Raw genomic sequence first — 10,189 nt, 5'->3', positions numbered from 1 at the left:
GGATAATAAGAACTGTGAGTAAAGGCCCTGAACTGCATCACTGACTCCGTGTCGTTACTGCTGCTGCCCTGCACCATCACCCTCATCCTCCGCATACACTGCCCTGAGGCTATACTCCTCCCGTGGGGAGTTATGCTACGCTCTGCTGCACCCACAACACCAGCCTCAGCGGTCTGCCCTGTAGCGGCGGTTCACTCTGACCGCAATCCACGGGTGGCGTAGTCGTACATTTAAACATCAAAACCACATAAATAGTTCCGCCACTGGTTTGACCGCCCTGAGCCACGGAACCGGGTCGCCGCCACGAAGACTACAACCACCAGCATCCACCAAAAAGGGTCCGGCTCCGGGTGTCCCAAGGCCCAGGGGGTGTGTCAGAACATTTTCATCACCTTTCACAATCACCAATGGGACAAGGCAGGGATGTCCTCTGTCCCCTCTCTCATACATCCTAGTGACGGAGCACCTGCTCTCATCAATTCGCCATAACCCCAATATTAGGTGGATTGAGGTGGGAGGCACCGAGTACAAGTGCTCTCTATTTGCTGATGATGTCCTAGTATATATCACTCAATCACATATATCCATCCATGCTGTTATGGCTGAAATAGATCACTTTGTTACATGGTCAAATTTTAAAATCAATGCAGCGAAGTCTGAGGCCCTCGATGTCTCCCTCCCCAAATCCATATAGGATTCCATCCAGTCCAACTTTCCCTTTGCCTGGCCCTCACAGGGTATCAAATACTTAGGAATTCCTATTCATAGAGACCTCTCCCATCTATGTTATCTTAATTTTGGGCCCTTTATTGAACAACTCCATACAGACCACGGTTGGCAAGTTAGAACTGTAAGATTCACTACGTGAACCGCTGGTGTTTTGTGGAAAAGCACATGTACACTGCGTTCCAAATTATTATGCAAAAAGTGTTTAGGAGTGATAAGGGAAGAATTTGTTTGTTTGTCAGTTAAACTCATTGATGGTGATGTGTGTCAGGGCTCTTTATATCACTGTAAGCAATTGCAGACACCTGTGCTAATTAGTTTGGCAGGTGTGTCCAATGAAAGGCAAGACTACTTAAGAAGGCTCTCTCACAGTATTAAGCAGCCTACATTTTCTGCCAAAATGGGAAAGAAAAAGGATGTGTCGGCTGCTGAGAAGCAACAAATTGTGGAGTGTTTAGGTCAAGGCATGACTACAATCAACATTGTGCGATGATCAGGATGAAGTGTCTTGGCAATCAAGAAGTATGTAGCTGATTCACAGTACACACGTGTGCGTGCTGATAAGGGCAAATTGAGGACTCTTTCCTACAGGCAATTACGTCAGGTTGAAAGAGCAGCGGCAAAAAAGCCTTGTCATAGCAGCAGACAAGTTTTTGAAGCTGCTTGTGCCTCCAACGTCCCCCGAACAACAAGATGCAGCGTCCTTCAGAGGTTTGCAGCTGTGCATACGCCATCCTGTCGACCTCCTCTATCCACTTCACACAAGCAGAAACGGCTCCAGTGGGCCAAACATTACATGAAGACTGATTTCAAAACAGTTTTGTTCACGGATGAGTGCCGTGCAGCGCTCGATGGTCCAGATGGATGGAGTGGAGGATGGCTGGTTGATGGACACCCCACGCAAACACGGCTACAGCGCCAACAAGGAGGAGGTGGAGTAATGTTTTGGGCTGGAATCATGGGGAGAGAGATTGTCGGCCCCTTTAGGATCCCTGAAGGCGCTAAAGATGAACTCCATAATGTATGTGGATTTTCTCAAACAGCACTTCCTGCCATGGTTCAAGAAGAAGAACCGTGTATTTCACAGCAAGATCATTTTTCTGCATGATAATGCACCATCTCATGCTGCACATAAAACATCTGCATCTCTGGCTGATATGGGCATAAAAGGGGACAAACTTATGGTGTGACCCCCATGCTCCCCTGACCTCTACCCCATTCAGAACCTTTGGAGCATCATTAAAAGGAGTGTCTATGATGGCGGGAGGCAGTTCACATCTAAGCAACAGCTCTGGGAGGGTATTCTGTCCTCATGCAAAACAATTGAAGCAGAAACCATCCAAAACCTGACAAATTCAATGGACGAGAGAGTTCAGAAGCTCCTTTCGAACAAGGGGTCCTATGTGAAAATGTAACATCACCTAGAATAAAGTTTTGAGTTGAAAACTGTTTGATTTCAGTTTCTAACAACCTGCTAATGCTTATAATTTCAAAAATGACCATTTTTTTGGTCTTTATTAAAATGAAAAGGTTGATCGAAAAGTTTGGGGGATCTAAGAGTGTGGCAACCCAGTAGTCATGATTACTTCGAATTCTGACAATATGAGGGTCATGCTGCAGGTAGTGCAGCAAGAAGGCACTTATGTGTCTTGCGCATCTCGGAGCCCCAAAATTATTTTCCGGGCTAGATGCAGCTAAAAATTATTTTTAATTTTAAATCTGGTGAAGCTTTAGTATAGATGGCCTAATAGGATCAGTGCTGCACACTGCTACAAAGCCCAAATTATTTTCCAGTCAAGATACAGATAAACATGATTAGTAATTTGAAAGCTTAAAACGGTTGGTAGGGTGATTTTAACCAATCATCAAGCTTTTACTCTCCCCAGGATGACACAGGGGTAGAAAAGTCGTTTCGGATCCATGATTTGTTCATCTTTATGAACGTGAGTCTGTCTACATTATCAGTGGAGAGCCGCGTGCGCTTATCTGTCAGCACACCACCAGCAGCGCTGAACACACGTTCAGACAGAACGCTGGCTGCGGGGCATGACAAGATCTCCAAGGCGTAAGTGGCTAGCTCCGGCCATTTATCCAGATTGGAAGCCCAAAAAGAGCAAGGGTCCAGTGACACAGTCGTGGCTTCAATGTTTACTTGGAGATACTCCTGTACCATCGTCTCTAGGCGTTGACTATGTGTTAGACTTCTTGTCTCCTGTGGCCTTGCAAAGGATGGGCTAAAAAAGTGGTGAAATGATTCCGCAAAATTGATGTTACCAGCAGATACTGTGGTTCTGTTACGGTTTGAGTGCTGAACACTTGACGGTCCCACGGTTGGCAAGTTGGAACTGTGAGATTCACTACGTGCACCACTGGTATTTTGTGGAAAAGCACATGTAAGATTCTGCAACAGTCTCTGCTGATACTCCTGCATGCGTGCATCCCTTTCTATGGCAGGAATAATTTCTGCAAATTTACTTTTGTACCGGGGATCTAACAGTGTGGCAACCCAGTAGTCAGGATTATTTCTAATTCTCACAATTCGAGGGTCATGTTGCAGGTAGTGCAGCAAGAAGGCACTCATGTGTGTTGCACATCCAGGATCACCAAGTCCCTGTTGTGTTGGTGGCGAGGTAACAATCATGCTTCCTTCCTCTGTCCTCTCCCCCCAACCTCGCACAACAGAAATGTGATCAAGGTCTCCCTCATCTGATGAGTCTTCCATCAGTTCGTCCTCCACTTCTTCCTGGGCTCCTGCACCTTCCTCACTAGTTTGGCTGCTACCATGCACCCTGGTAAAACCATCTCCCCCACCCTCACATGCCTGCCGCCTTGGTGCTGCCGACCGTCTGGACCTTGCAGATGTTAGCCCTTCCGCATACAACTCCTCCTCCTCTACTTCCTCCACCTCCTCTTGTGCCACCACCTGACTCCGAATTCTGTTTAACATGTGCTCCAGCATGTAAATCACCGGAATAGTCATGCTGATAATGGCATCGTCAGCACTAAACATCTTCGTCGCCATTTCAAAACTGTGCAGAAGGGTGCATAGGTCCCTGATCTGAGACCACTCCTCCAGCGTGATTTGCCCCACCTCTGAATCTCGTTGGCCCAGGCTATACGTCAGAACGTATTGCACCAGGGCTTGTCGGTGCTGCCACAGTCGCTGCAACATGTGCAGAGTTGAATTCCACCGGGTAGGCACATCGCATTTTAGCCGGTGAAGTGGCAGGCCCAACGACTTCTGTAGAGATGTAAGTCGCTGAGCTGCGGGATGCGAACGGCGGAAGTGAGCACACAGTGACCGTGCCCTCTGCAGAAGGCCATCTAGTCTGGGATAGTGGGCTAAAAATTGCTGGACAACCAGGTTCAACACGTGAGCCATACAAGGCACGTGTGTGACATTGCCCCGGCGAAGGGCCGCACCCAGGTTTGCAGCATTGTCGCACACGGCCTTCCCTGGTTTCAGGTCCAGTGGAGACAACCATTCATGAAATTGGTTCTCCAGAGCTGACCACAACTCCTCAGCTGTGTGACTCACATTTCCCAGACATTTCAATGTAAAAACCGCCTGATGACGTTGAGCCCTACTGCCAGCATAGTAAGGAGGTGTGCAGGATCCCTTCTGCGCAGTTAGAAAGCTTGTGGCATGACCAGACAGGCTTTGGGTGCAGGTGGAAGACCGAGAGGAGGTTGAGGAGGCAGAAGCAGTGGAGGAACTTTGACATAAAGAGGATTGACGCACAACTCGTGGGGACGGCAAGACTTGGACAGCAGCCCCTTGTCCTGCTGTCACCATAGTTACCCAGTGCCCAGTCAGCGACATGTAACGCCCCTGTCCATGCCTACTCGTCCAAGTGTCTGTGGTGAAATGCACCCTGTCACACACAGAGTTTCTCAAAGAAGCGGTGATGTTGTGTGCGACATGCTGGTGGAGCGCAGGCACACCTTTCTTTGAGAAGTAGTGCCGACTGGGCATCTGGTACTGGGGCACTGCGACGGACATAAGGTCTCGAAAATCCTCTGTGTCCACCAGGCGGAAAGGCAGCATTTCTGTAGCCAAGAGCTTGCAGATGGTGAAATTCAACCTCTTAGCTTTCTCATGGCTAGGAGGAAATGGTCTTTTACTTGTCCACATCTGAGGGACCGAGGGCTGGCTATTGTGCTTAGACGGGGTTGATAAGGGTGTCCCCGGCAAACTGCCGGTCTGTGAGGAAGATGCAGGCGGACATGTTAGGTTGCCTTGATCCAAAGGTGGTGCTATCGATGTCGGACAGCGCTCAACACCAGCTGGTGTTCCCACCTCCAAAGAAAATGATGACCTGCCAATCACGCTGGCTGTTGCGGGTAAAGAGGTGGCAGGTCTGCGCCCCAAAACAGGTGTGACTGCTGTCCCCCCAGTCACAGAGGATGAAGAGGCCGCGGATGCACAAGATATGGCAGACGGTGGTTGGCCCGGCCGGCTAGGCCGCATTGTAGCACACTGAGCTTCCCACTGCAACTTATGCTTCATGTCCATGTGCCGGTTCATGCATGAAGTACTCAAACTATGTATTTTTTGGCCTCTACTTAGCTTTTGCTGACAAATGTTACAGATAACACGAGTTGGGTCATCTTTATCGATCTGAAAAAATGCCCAGGCTATGCAAGGCTTAGCACCCATGCGACCTGAAGAGCCACCACGACTTGTGGTGAGAGGCAGAGTTGTGTTTGAGGATGCAGTTGTTGACGTGCTTCCAGTACTACGTCTTTGTCCAGGAAGGCGCAACCTGACCTCGTCGTCACTAGCATCTTCCTCCACCTCCTCTGCTGACCTCATCTCTTGGCTGACTGTGGGTTGACAGTAAGTGGGATCTCCAACCTCATCATCATCACCCTGTGCGTTATCACACCCGTCGTCCTCAGAGCCAACCTGTTCCTGCCCTGACAAAAAACTAAAGTTGTCGCTCCAATCAGGTATTTGAGTCTTATCATCGTCTTCCTCATTGTCTCCACCAACAGGAGTTACAGTTTGGGAATGAGGGTCTACATTATGGTCAGAACCTTCTGCGTCTGGTCCTGGATCCGACTCATAAAGATTCTGGGCATCAGTGCAGATCATTTCCTCGTCTGGATTCACAGAAGCGCTGGAGTCGACCTCTGATTCCCAGGCTATAGTATGAGTAAACAGCTCTGCAGACTCAACCATCTGTTCTACCTCATACTCAGACGGGCAGCTGGAGATTTGGGAGCTGTGAGGAAGCAAGTGCGATTGGGGTGACACCTTTGAGGACTGGAGTATTTGTGATGTTGAAGTTGATGTGGAGGAGAGCCCACTTAAAGGAGCACTTGATATCCGTTGAAGCACCTGCTGTTTTTGTGCCTCATCTGGAATTTGTAGCGATTGGCGTGGCCGTAAGAAAGGGATCTTATCACATTGTCCGCTAAAAGAAGTAGACATTTTAGTTTGGCTGGAAGATGGTCTTTCTTCTGCAGATGTTACTGTTGTTTTAACACCTACCCCACGGACACAACCTTTTTTCCCCTTCCCAACATGCCTATTCCCCTTTCCACCAGCAGCAGGCCTTTTTCCACTCATTTTGGTGGTTAACTAATTCACAACTCTGGAGTTGTTTGCACAAAAAAACAATGGATGGTAACCGAGCAGAGCTGAGTGGCCAAACTGTGGTATTAGGCCAAAACTATTGGCTGGGTTAGATGCAGAAAAAAATTATATTCAATTTGCAACCTGATGGAGGTCAGTATAGATGGACTAATACAACAAGTCCCACACACAGCTAGAAGCCCAATATTTTTTCAGAGGTAGATGCAGAAAAAAATTATATTCAGTTTGCAACCTGATGGAGGTCTGTATAGATGGATTAATAGAACAAGACCCACACACAGCTAGAAGCCCAATATTTTTTCAGAGGTAGATGCAGAAAAAAATATATTCAGTTTGCAACCTGATGGAGGTCAGTATAGATGGACTAATACAACAAGTCCCACACACAGCTAGAAGCCCAATATTTTTTCAGAGGTAGATGCAGAAAAAAATATATTCAGTTTGCAACCTGATGGAGGTCAGTATAGATGGACTAATACAACAAGTCCCACACACAGCTAGAAGCCCAATATTTTTTCAGAGGTAGATGCAGAAAAAAATATATTCAGTTTGCAACCTGATGGAGGTCAGTATAGATGGACTAATACAACAAGTCCCACACACAGCTAGAAGCCCAATATTTTTTCAGAGGTAGATGCAGAAAAAAATATATTCAGTTTGCAACCTGATGGAGGTCAGTATAGATGGACTAATACAACAAGTCCCACACACAGCTAGAAGCCCAAATATTTTTTCAGAGGTACTGTAGATGCAGATAAAAATTATTTTTAATTTGCAACCTGATGGAGGTCTGTATAGATGGATTAATAGAACAAGACCCACACACAGCTAGAAGCCCAATATTTTTTCAGAGGTAGATGCAGAAAAAAATATATTCAGTTTGCAACCTGATGGAGGTCAGTATAGATGGACTAATACAACAAGTCCCACACACAGCTAGAATCCCAATATTTTTTCAGAGGTAGATGCAGAAAAAAATATATTCAGTTTGCAACCTGATGGAGGTCAGTATAGATGGACTAACAGAGAAAGTCCCACACACTGCTAGAAGGCCAAATATTTTTTCAGAGCTAGATGCAGAAAAAAATTATATTCAGTTTGCAACCTGATGGAGGTCTGTATAGATGGATTAATAGAACAAGACCCACACACAGCTAGAAGCCCAATATTTTTTCAGAGGTAGATGCAGAAAAAAATATATTCAGTTTGCAACCTGATGGAGGTCAGTATAGATGGACTAATACAACAAGTCCCACACACAGCTAGAATCCCAATATTTTTTCAGAGGTAGATGCAGAAAAAAATATATTCAGTTTGCAACCTGATGGAGGTCAGTATAGATGGACTAATACAACAAGTCCCACACACAGCTAGAAGCCCAATATTTTGTCAGAGGTAGATGCAGAAAAAAATATATTCAGTTTGCAACCTGATGGAGGTCAGTATAGATGGACTAATACAACAAGTCCCACACACAGCTAGAAGCCCAAATATTTTTTCAGAGGTACTGTAGATGCAGATAAAAATTATTTTTAATTTGCAACCTGATGGAGGTCAGTATAGATGGACTAATAGAGAAATTCCGACACATTGCTAGAAGGCCAAATATTTTTTCAGAGCTAGATGCAGAAAAAAATTATATTCAGTTTGCAACCTGATGGAGGTCAGTATAGATGGACTAATAGAATGATGCTATGTCCAAAAGATTTTACTTCACTAGGTGCAGTAAAAAAATTGGTATTCTATACACAGGTGGTATATCTTGCAACACAGATAGGCTACTCCACTGACTAACACACTCTGCAATAGGCCAAAAAGGATTAGCTTTGCTAGATTCAGCCAAATGCTGTGAAAAAAACTTGCACAGCACTGGCACAGACCTGCCTGGCAAAAACTGATAGGAACTGATGTAACCTAGTCCTGAAAAGGACTCCAATTACAATTAGTCTTTACTCCCACAATCTATCTATTTAAGAGCACAGACCTCCCTGATAAAAGTCGTAGGAAATGCTGTAACCTAGTCCTTAAAAGGACTGCAATCACAACTATTCCCTACTCCCAAGCTATCTGTATATTTGTGCGAAAATTGGCTTGAAATTAACAAGGTATAGCGCACACAGCAACAGCGGTGCCGTCTAACACGCAGCTGCAGCAGTGAGAAAATGGTGGCGACGGGGAAAATGGCTGGGTCTTATAGGGCAAGGACATGTGACATACACTGCCAATGACACATGCCCTTGCTTGTGTGAAAAAAAGCACTTCGCTCCGTGTGTGCGCTGCTGATAGGCTGACAGATTGCACCTCCCCACTGCAAATGCGGGAAAGAGAAAAAAAAATGGAGATCTTCATTGTTCCTGCAGAGATCCATCCCCTGCCCCTCCCCCCACCCCGCTGTACACTCAAACTGCGTATTAACATTAATTTTCATCATTACTGAGAAAAAATCCAGTTATGATTTTGGTGCACGAACAGTTATCGAACATAACCTCGAACAGCCGAATTTTTCTCAAATTGTTCGTGTTCGCCGAACGGCTCGAACACCGCCCAAAACAGCTCGAATTTGAGATTGGCGAACAGTTCGAGTAGAACAACGCTCATCTCTAGTCTCTACCAATACTACAATCCACGTGGCTCACGATGTAAGTGATGTATTGGATAAATGATCTGACTGAATTATAACACTCTATATTAATCTGCAAGAAATGTAATGATGTATATTATTATTATTACATGCATTTTGGTACATGTGAATGTAACACTTTTTATATTATTTTGTAAGAATTGTAATGATGTATACTAATTGTACTTGTGATACTTTTTATACTATTCTGTAAGGATTTTTATATTATTGAAATGTCTTTGAGATGTATTTATTTTTAGAACAATAAAATCTTTTAATACTTTTACTGTGTCTTTGCTTTTTACATCCGTATAAAACACACACTTTATATACTTGGGGGTAGTTGTAACTTGGCCATATAGATAATATGTCCAAGCAATAAGATCCACACTATCAAATAAACAGTATGGGGATATAAAACTCATCTAAAATGAGAATAAAATGTTGAGGCTATAAACCTCATATAAAATGAGAATCTTCATCAGTGAAATGTGATCAGTGCTTGGTGATTAGCAGTGCTGGATTTTACAACGTATAAAATATATGACCTAAGAATTACACTATCAAATTAGAGTAAATACTCTGATAGCAACATCAAAGTCATATAAGTCATAGAAAATGCTGAACAAGATTCAACACAGGGCCTGATAGGGGAGGGGGAGGAGGGGTGCGGTTACACACTTTGATAGGGGGCGTGGCACCTGTCAAATTGAGTTTGACCATACATAGGACTGCTACACTACTCACGTGGCTCCGCTCCGTACACGCGCGGCTCCGCTCCGCACACCTCGTACACGCGCGGCTCCGCTCCGCACACCTCGTACACGCGCGGCTCCGCACACCTCGTACACGCGCGGCTCCGCTCCGCACGCCTCGTACACGCGCGGCTCCGCTCCGCACACCTCGTACACGCGCGGCTCCGCTCCGCACACCTCGTACACGCGCGGCTCCGCTCCGCACTCCTCGTACACGCGCGGCTCCGCACCGCACTCCTCGTACACGCGCGGCTCTGCTCCGCACTCCTCGTACACGCGCGGCTCTGCTCCGCACTCCTCGTACACGCGCGGCTCCGCTCCGCACACCTCGTACACGCGCGGCTCCGCTCCGCACACCTCGTACACACGCGGCTCCGCTCCGTACACCTCGTACACACACGGCTCCGCTCCGTACACCTCGTACACACGCGGCTCCGCTCCGTACACCTCGTACACACGCGGCTCTGCTCCGTACACCTCGTACAC

This window comes from Phyllobates terribilis, unplaced genomic scaffold, assembly GCF_046119375.1.
Source record: "Phyllobates terribilis strain yellow unplaced genomic scaffold, ASM4611937v1 Scaffold_280__1_contigs__length_2496652, whole genome shotgun sequence".
NCBI lineage: Eukaryota > Metazoa > Chordata > Amphibia > Anura > Dendrobatidae > Phyllobates > Phyllobates terribilis.
This window is presented reverse-complemented; position numbering follows the sequence as displayed.